The sequence below is a fragment of the Lithobates pipiens genome, unplaced genomic scaffold (genome assembly GCF_037356315.1).
Source record: "Lithobates pipiens isolate NorthernLeopardFrog02 unplaced genomic scaffold, aLitPip1_a1.2 Scaffold_27, whole genome shotgun sequence".
In the NCBI taxonomy this organism is placed as follows: domain Eukaryota; kingdom Metazoa; phylum Chordata; class Amphibia; order Anura; family Ranidae; genus Lithobates; species Lithobates pipiens.
In genome coordinates, this window is record NW_027507788.1 from 225,725,946 (window position 1) to 225,735,928 (window position 9,983).

The 9,983-nt window shown below is 48.7% G+C and overlaps 1 protein-coding gene across 1 annotated transcript in view; it reads left to right on the plus strand.

Moving 5' to 3' along the window:
* LOC143933026 (uncharacterized) overlaps nucleotides 1-1,472 on the plus strand; it is a 156,553-nt gene extending 155,081 nt beyond the window's left edge. The window contains exon 30 of the mRNA XM_077455944.1: nucleotides 1,065-1,472. The gene's annotated coding sequence lies outside the window, so the exon portion shown is untranslated. The remainder of the gene's footprint in view (nucleotides 1-1,064) is intronic.
* The last annotated feature ends 8,511 nt before the right edge of the window (nucleotides 1,473-9,983 follow it).

The window sequence follows — 9,983 nt, forward strand, 5'->3', positions numbered from 1 at the left end:
ACATTTTTGGGACCATTGTCATTTATACAGTAATCACTGCTATATAAATGCAGTGATTCCTGTGTAAATGACACTGGCAGTGAAGGGGTTAACCAGTGGGTGGCAGTGTAGGGGTTAAGTGTTCCTAGGGGCGTGTTACTAACTGTGGGGGGGGGTTGGGCTTTCATTTAGTAAACACTGATCTCTGCTCCAATCACATGGAGCAGAGATCAGCGTCACTAGTTGCTAGGCAGAATGGAGAAATGCTGTTTACACGGCATTTCCTCCATTCAGCCGTCCCGTGAGACGATCGCGGGGATGCCCGCGGCGATCGAGTCCGCGGCTCCCGCGACCGGACTCACGGGGGTCCCGACCAGCGGAGGAGCGCGCCGCCGGCGGCGCGCTCCCGATGGCAGGGGCGGCATTGAAGATTGGACGTACCTGTACGCCAATATGCCTGCCCGTGCCATTCTGTCGACGTACATCGTCGTGCGCTGGTCGGGAACCGGTTAATTAACCTTTTTTTTGGTTAATTCTCCTTGTAGGGGGTGTGGCAGGGGGGCGTGTCCTATGCCTACATACATTTGCTAGTAAGTGTCCCTCATTCTCATCTCAAAATGTTGGGAGGTGTGCAACCAATGTGATAGTTACACTTCCGGAACGTGTCGAGAATGTAACTGTTTTTTGAAAATATTAAATCAATGGTTTTACTTCCGCTTTAATTAGAGTAGGGGAAGGATAGAAGCCAGTGTTTTTTTTTGTTTTTTTTTATTGCTATCTGTGTCCTTGTTGCCGATTTTCCTTCACTTGCTATCTGGTAAAACTGCTGTCACCATGACAGGAAATTAGGCAAAATCTCTCAGCCCCATTACATGCCCCATTCTAACTTTATTCTCACACTATTGAAAAATGAAAAATAATAATTTTGGTTGGACACTTTGAATTAAATTGTCACAATCTGGTATAAAAGTTGGCTTTCATCCGACTGGAACCACAATGAAAGCACCGGACTGAACAGAAGATCTTCCATAGGAAGATGAAGCCCTTCCCGCTCCATTCCTGATATCTCTTGTGTGTTGTTCCAGGTTCCTCCATGCCTTGGACTTTATCTGCTCTGATCTTCTCCTGGATGTTGATGAAACTGATGTAAACCTTCCGAGAACCGACCATCCCGGCACCATGAGACTTTGTCGCAACATCACCTCCAATGTTATGAAGGAATCTTGTATCTAGTTCTTTTTCTGTGGATGGTGTTGGCTGCATCATATAAAACGGCTACCTAAGATACCCTTTCCGCTCTGCCTCCTGGTTATCTCTCATTTTGTACAGTGCTGGTATTCTGCTTTTTTGGCTTAGAGGTGTCCGCTTTATACCTGATCTATTTATTGTGTTGTATTTATCTAACGTTAAGAATGGGTAATGGAGTAGAGTAGTAGACAATATAATATGTATTTTGTATCCCTGCAAGGCACACTCTGTACTTCTTTTACAAATAATAAGAAGACACAGCATCTCCCCTGCACCTCTAGCTTTCAGTTCAGTAGGGGCCCGCTAGATGGGAGGCGGCGATCGAATATGTCGTTGCAGCGGCATCTCCCTCGGGCTTGTATTTCTCCATTACAGTGTATAGAGTGGAGAGGGGAGGGGCCTCTGACCCGGGCAGCTATAAGTTTTACTCTTCAGTGAGTTGCTCGGCTTGTATACTGTTGCCGACTGCTGCCCGGGTCAGAGGCTCCTCCCCTCTCCACTCTATACACTGTGAAGGAGAAATGCAAACCCCAGGGAGATCCCGCGGTCCACAGGCACCATAGAGCTGCCGATCGCCCCTCCCACCTCCCCGTGCTGGGGGTTGGATGTGCACAGCCAGGTACAGGGAACCTGGGGGGGGGGGGTTTAAGTCTGGGGACCCTGACATATGGAGGGGGCTCTCTGGGGACCCTGAAATATGGAGGGGGCTCTCTGAGGACCCTGATGGAGGGGGGCTCTCTGGGGACCCTGATGGAGGGGGGCTCTCTGGGGACCCTGATGGAGGGGTGCTCTCTGGGGACCCAGAAATATGGAGGGGGCTCTCTGAGGACCCTGATGTATGGGGGGCTCTCTGGGGACCCTGATGGAGGGGGGCTCTCTGGGGACCCTGCAGTATGGAGGGGGCTCTCTGGGGACCCTAATGGAGGGGGGCTCTCTGGGGACCCTGATGTATGGAGGAGGCTCTCTGGGGACCCTGATGTATGGAGGAGGCTCTCTGGGGACCCTGATGCATGGAGGAGGCTCTCTGGGGACCCTGATGCATGGAGGAGGCTCTCTGGGGACCCTGATGCATGGAGGAGGCTCTCTGGGGACCCTGATGCATGAGGGGGCTCTCTGGGGACCCTTCTGTATTGGGGGGGGGGGGGCTCTCTGGGGACCCTGAAGTATGGAGGGGGCTCTCTGGGGACCCTGATGTATGGAGGGGGCTCTCTGGGGACCCTGATGTATGGAGGGGGGCTCTCTGGGGACCCTGCTGTATGGAGGGGGCTCTCTGGGGACCCTGATGTAAGGGGGAGGCTCCCTGGGGACCCTGAAGTAAAGAGGGGGCTCTCTGGGGACCCTGATGTAAGGGGGAGGCTCTCTGGGGACCCTGAAGTATGGAGGGGGCTCTCTGAGGACCCTGAAGTATGGAGGGGGCTCTCTGGGGACCCTGATGTATGGAGGGGGCTCTCTGGGGACCCTGATGTATGGGTGGCTCTCTGGGGACCCTGATGTAAAGGGGGGCTCTCTGAGGACCCTGATGTAAGTGAGGGAGGCTCTCTGGGGACTTGTTTACATCGGAAGACCCCCGTTCTGCCTTTGTTGGAAACAATCGTCGGGGCCCGCCGGACCCACTGATTAGCTCTCGGTGTGTCCAATCAAACAGCGCGCAGACCCGCAAGTGCAGAATCAAGTACCTGTATGTGATTCTGCTCACAGAAGACGCAGCCCCGCAGTAAATGTACGTGGTTAATGTGAGTTTATTTTTCTTTATTTTCCTAACTCTTTAAACCTTTATTTTGAACATACAGTAGAGAAATTCTGTCACCAATGCATATGATGCACCAGTGCAATATATACGTGGTGCTTTGTGAGGGTGTGGCTTGTGTTTGGGTGGGGACAAAGGGGACCCCATGATCCCCTACTGCCCGGGGGCCCCATGAGTTGTCAGTCCGCCCCTGGTAGACGTGGTGTATCTAGATAAAGGAAGGCCCGTAGACGTAGTGTATCTAGATAAAGGAAGGCCCGTAGACGTGGTGTATCTGGATAAAGGAAGGCCCGTAGACGTGGTGTATCTAGATAAAGGAAGGCCCGTAGACGTGGTGTATCTAGATAAAGGAAGGCCCGTAGACGTGGTGTATCTAGATAAAGGAAGGCCCGTAGACGTAGTGTATCTAGATAAAGGAAGGCCCGTAGACGTGGTGTATCTGGATAAAGGAAGGCCCGTAGACGTGGTGTATCTGGATTTTGCAAGAGCATTTGACACAGTTCCCCATAAACGTTTACTGTACAAAATAAGGTCGGTCAGCATGGACCATAGGGTGAGTACATGGATTGAAAACTGGCTACAAGGGCGAGTTCAGAGGGTGGTGATAAATGGGGAGTACTCAGAATGGTCGGGTGGGTAGTGGGGCCCCCCAGGGTTCTGTGCCGGGACCAATCCTATTTAATTTGTACATAAATGACCTGGAGGATGGGGGTGGGGGAAACAGTTCAATCTCTGTATTTGCGGACGATACTAAGCTAAGCAGGGAAATAACTTCTCCGCAGGATATGGAAACCTTGCAAGAAGATCTGAACAAATGAATGGGGGGAGGGGCAACTACATGGCAAATGAGGTTCAATGTAGAAAAATGTAAAATAATGTATTTGGGTGGTAAAAATCTGAATGCAATCTATAGACTGGGGGGAGGGGAAGCTCTGGGGGGATCTAGGATGGAGAAGGATCTGGGGGTCCTAGTAGATGATGGGCTCAGCAATGCCAAGCTGCTGCTAACAAAGCAAACAGAATATTGGCATTAAAAAGGATCAACTCCAGAGATAAAAGGATAATTCTCCCCTCTACAAGACTCTGGTCTGGCCGCACCTGGAGTATACTGTCCAGTTCTGGGCACCAGTCCTCAGGAAGGATGTACTGGAAATGGAGCGACTACAAAGAAGGGCAACAAAACTAATAAAGGGTCTGGAGGATATTAGTTATGAGGAAAGGTTGTGAGCTCTGAACTTATTTTCTCTGGAGAAGAGACGCCTGAGAGGGGATATGATTTCATTATATAAATACCGGACTGGTGACCCCACAATATATAAATACCGGACTGGTGACCCCACAATATACAAATACCGGACTGGTGACCCCACAATATACAAATACCGGACTGGTGACCCCACAATATATAAATACCGGACTGGTGACCCCACAATATATAAATACCGGACTGGTGACCTCACAATATATAAATACCGGACTGGTGACCCCACAATATATAAATACCGGACTGGTGACCCCACAATATACAAATACCGGACTGGTGGCCCCACAATATATAAATACCGGACTGGTGACCCCACAATATATAAATACCGGACTGGTGACCCCACAATATACAAATACCAGACTGGTGACCCCACAATATATAAATACCGGACTGGTGACCCCACAATATACAAATACCAGACTGGTGACCCCACAATATATAAATACCGGACTGGTGACCTCACAATATATAAATACTGTACTGGTGACCCCCAATATATAAATACCGGACTGGTGACCCCACAATATATAAATACTGTACTGGTGACCCCACAATATATAAATACCGGACTGGTGACCCCACAATATATAAATACCGGACTGGTGACCCCACAATATATAAATACCGGACTGGTGACCCCACAATATACAAATACCAGACTGGTGACCCCACAATATATAAATACTGGACTGGTGACCCCACAATATATAAATACTGTACTGGTGACCCCCCAATATATAAATACCGGACTGGTGACCCCCACAATATATAAATACCGGACTGGTGACCCCCACAATATATAAATACCGGACTGGTGACCCCACAATATATAAATACTGTACTGGTGACCCCACAATATATAAATACCGGACTGGTGACCCCCACAATATATAAATACCGGACTGGTGACCCCCACAATATATAAATACCGGACTGGTGACCCCACAATATATAAATACCGGACTGGTGACCCCACAATATATAAATACTGTACTGGTGACCCCACAATATATAAATACCGGACTGGTGACCCCCACAATATATAAATACCGGACTGGTGACCCCACAATATACAAATACCAGACTGGTGACCCCACAATATATAAATACCGGACTGGTGACCCCACAATATATAAATACTGTACTGGTGACCCCCCAATATATAAATACCGGACTGGTGACCCCACAATATATAAATACCGGACTGGTGACCCCACAATATATAAATACCGGACTGGTGACCCCCACAATATATAAATACCGGACTGGTGACCCACAATATATAAATACTGGACTGGTGACCCCACCAATATATAAATACCGGACTGGTGACCTCCACAATATATAAATACCGGACTGGTGACCCACAATATATAAATACTGGACTGGTGACCCCACAATATATAAATACCGGACTGGTGACCCCACAATATATAAATACCGGACTGGTGACCCCCACAATATATAAATACCGGACTGGTGACCCACAATATATAAATACTGGACTGGTGACCCCACAATATATAAATACCGGACTGGTGACCCCACAGTATATAAATACTGGACTGGTAACCCCACAATAGGGAGAAAGCTTTTTGTGGACGAGAGTTTAACAAGACACGTGGGCACTCATTAAAATTAGAAGAAAAGAGGTTCAACCTTAAACTACGTAGAGGGATCTTCGGACATTCCGACAACAAAATCCATGTTTTTTTCCGACAGATGTCGGCTCAAAATACTTTTCTTGCATACACACGATCACACAAATGTTGTCGGAAATTCCGAAACATCAAGAACGTTGTGATGTACGTCGAACCCAGAAAATTGAAGTTCAATAGCCAGTGCCGCTCTCCTGCTTGATTCCGAGCATGCGTGGAATTTTGTGCGTCGGAATTGTCTACACATGATCGGAATTTCCGAATAACGGATTTTGTTGTCGGAAAATTAGCGATCCAGATCTCAAATTTTGTTTGTCGGAAATTGTACGTGGCATAAGAGCAGTAAGGATGTGGAATTCCCTTTTTTTGACCTCAGCTACTATGTAAATATGTAACTATGTAACTATGTAACTAGGAAGTTGCTCAAGCAGCGCCGGCTGCACTGAGCATGTCTGTATATAGGAAAGCAGACAGGGAGGCAGGCCAGAAAGTGATAGAAGGGAAAGGGATATAAAACCACAGTAGAGCAGGCAATGCCTATAGGTGAACACAGAAGCCAGCAGCACATGTGAGCAGAATGACAGGTCCAGCGGAACCACTGCAGCAAGGAGTTAAGCATTTTACTAGCAGAAAAATGGAGGCTAGATTGTGACAAAAACATCTCCTAATGCAGGCCATACACGGTCGAATTTCGAACAAATTTTCTTTTCAAAATCAGAAAATTTGTTTTTTTTTGTGATCCGATGGCGCCACCATTGATTTTCGAAATTCGGCCGACCAAGCCTTCAATTTCACCTCCATGTTGTTACAGAAAAGAATTTTCTTGGCCGGGAATCTTCTTTTCTCTCTGTAAATTTTCTTTTATCTCCGTAAATTTTCTTTTCTTATTACATTTCCCGCACGATTCTCCCATCATTGATTAGAAAATCGTTCGTTTTTCAAAAAATTTCCAATATGTCCGATTCCTCAAATTTTATTTCCACACGAAAATCGGCTGTTGCTGCAGCCCCCACTAATGGTGCGAAATTCATACGAAAATTCTTAGATACGATTTTCGAAAGAAAATTCTTTCGAAATTCGAACCGTGTATGGCCGGCATTAGTGAAGGAAAATCCCATCCTTTGGAGTGTTGCTTATGTTGGGAAACCAGAGCATGTGCCTGCATCTTGAGTTGTTCTGGCTCCTAAAGAAGAGAATATCTCCCTTTTTGCTTTTACGTTTTTAGCGGTACCCACGTAGGGGCTGCTGGAAGTTGTGGCCCGTCTCTCACCCTGCACAGCCAGGTACATGAATTTCCAGACCTACAGAAGTTAAAGCGGGAGTCCACCGGGACTCCGCGTTTTTTTTTTTTTTTTTTTAAAAGCCAGCAGCTACAAATACTGCAGCTGCTGACTTTTAAATAGTGACACTTACCTGTCCAGTGCGCCCGCGATGTCGGCACCCGAAGCCGATCGCTCGCTCGGCTGCCGGGTCCCGCCGCCATCTTGGGTATGGGAATCAGGAAATGGAGCCTTTCGGCTTCATTTCCCGGTTCCCTACTGCGCATGCGCGAGCCGCGCGGCGCAATCCGGACGGTCCCCGCTGCCTCTGGGAGCTGTGTGTTTCCCAGCAGGCAGCGGGGCACTTGCTGAAGGGGGCGGGCGCTTGCGGAACGGGGGCGTAACCTACGCTCGTTCCGCAGAGAGCTAGCCCGGAAGTGGGTGCAGTTACCTGGATTATCCAGGTAACTGCACCCCCCTCCCCCCTGAAAGGTGCCGATTGTGGCGCCGGAGGGGGGGGGGATTCCGATGAGCGGAGGTCCATTTTAGGGTGGACCTCCGCTTTAAATAGTCCTTGTACTTGTGTTTTTTTTGTTTTTTTTTACTAGGGAAATAAAACTTGGATGGGGATAGGGTACTTATGGGATGCCCACTGGATCAATAGGAATTCTTTAGGAACACAACTAAATACATCCGATATATATAAACTCTTCCTCTTCTACCTCCAGCACAAACTTGCTTGTAGAACCACAACTCCCAGGACCAGCTAGCACTGAGTTCAAGGCCTGATACTGGCTTAGCCAAGCCCAAAACAGATGCCCTTTGCAGACCGGGACCGTGGGCCCCTATGGTGTAGCAAAAATGAAAGTCCTAGTGCTAGCTTTCCTATGTGTCTACTGATCCCAGTACCACCTCTTCAGGCCCTGCCAGCCCTCCTGGCTGCAGCTGCCCCATTTCCCTACCCGTGGCACCACAGTCTTTCTTACTGCACCCATCCCACACTGCTTGCACCCAGTCCTCTCCGGCGTGCCTCCCAGTCCTCCTGACTGTGTGCCACTCCCCATCCATCTTGGCTGTTCCTGCTGTTCCTCCTGGAGACTTGCCTGGCAGGGCTCTCCTGCTGTCCTCTTTGCTCCCAGTGCCTCCTGGCCAGGACACCTCTTTGGTTTTAAGAAGGTCCCGTCAGCCTAACACTCCATCTACAGCTTCCACTCGAACACAACTCCTCCGCAGCTGGGCTGACCCCTACCAACCCAAGTTGGGGATTGGTCGGGGCCCTCAGAATACTCCAGATTCACCTCACCTCTCCTCCTATCTTTCCAGAAGGTTCCAGCACGTTCTGGAAATAAGCGGGAGGTCTCAGTGATGGTGCCTATGAGGCATCCAGCTCTCCCTGGATTTCTGCCCAGACCTAGGAAACAAACACAAGCAGGCTTGGCTGCCAGCCAAGCCAGCATAAATTTGTCTACACTGACAAAACCACTTACAACCCTAGCACACTAGAGGGTGCTACACTTAATGTTCAAATAGCACACCTGAGATGCAACACACAGTTTAAAGCCAAGGGAGACTCCACTAAGCAATTCTGTTCTGGTCACATGACAAAGCAGATAGGAGGCTTCCCTTGACTCTGAACTGCTGCGGTATCTGAGGCCTGGTTAGGGTTGCCACCTTTTCTTCAAGTCAAACCCGAACACTTTAGCGGCAATTTTTTTTATAGTATAAACTATATATATATTTTGCTATTAAATAACATTTCCAATCATATGAAGTTAAGAACAAGAGTCCCCCATTATATCAGAGCCCACAGAGTTCCCCTTTTACATCTGAACTCGCAGAGTTCCCTTTCACTGTAAGGGGGGACTCTGCAGACTCTGATGTAAGGGAGAACTCTAACATAAGGGATGCTCTAGGAACCCTGATTTAAGGGGGGACCCTGAGAACTCTGATGTACGGAGAAGACTCTGATGTAAAGGGGAAACACTGTGGCCTCTGGTGTAAAGGGGAAATCTTATGTAAGGGGTGCTCTGAGAACCCTGATTTGCCTTAGTGTGTACTTAGTCAGAGGCAGGAGTGAGAAGGGGGGAGACTTCAGTCACAGACAGGGATGGATGGTGAGCTCACTCACCACCTCTCATCCAGATGTATCTGAGGCTGCTGGACTTCAAATTTCCGGCCCGACTTACTTTCCTATTCTGGGGCTCAGCACCAGGGATTGGAGTGTGGGCAGACACAGAGGGGTAGGGGTGGGGGTGGGGGGGGGGGGCGCAGATCGTGCCCTCTTTCCCCTACTGTGTGTGTGTTTGGGGGGGGGGGGGGGTTGTTAGTGTTGGCTTTGGGCAGTGTTAAAGAGTGTAACAGATACTCTCAGCTTAGACAACTGCAGCCAGCAACCCTGCTGGGAAGCCATAGTCCAGTTTAAATAATGTGTCCGGGTTTCAGGCAGTCTGAAACCCGAACGCATGATTCCAAACACGAACTGTCCGGGTGAATCCTGGACAGGTGGCAACCCTAGGCCTGGTGAGTGATTTTCAGAGAGGAAGAGAAAATGGAGACATCTGTATGAGAGGTGGGGTAGAAAATGTTACCAGGCAGGATCTGTACCAGTGAGGGGATCTTTGGGTTCGGGGGCTAAGGAAATATCTGAATTGGGGAAAAGAGATCTGTACTTGGCATGGTCCTGACATTATTTTCTCCTACTCCCTGCACTCGGTGAATTATACACTCCAGGCCCGTGCATGGGTTTAGGTGCGATTTCTATGCTATAGAGACCAGCTAAAGGTAATGCACTTTCTGAATTTTGAAGGTATGTCAGATCACTTAGA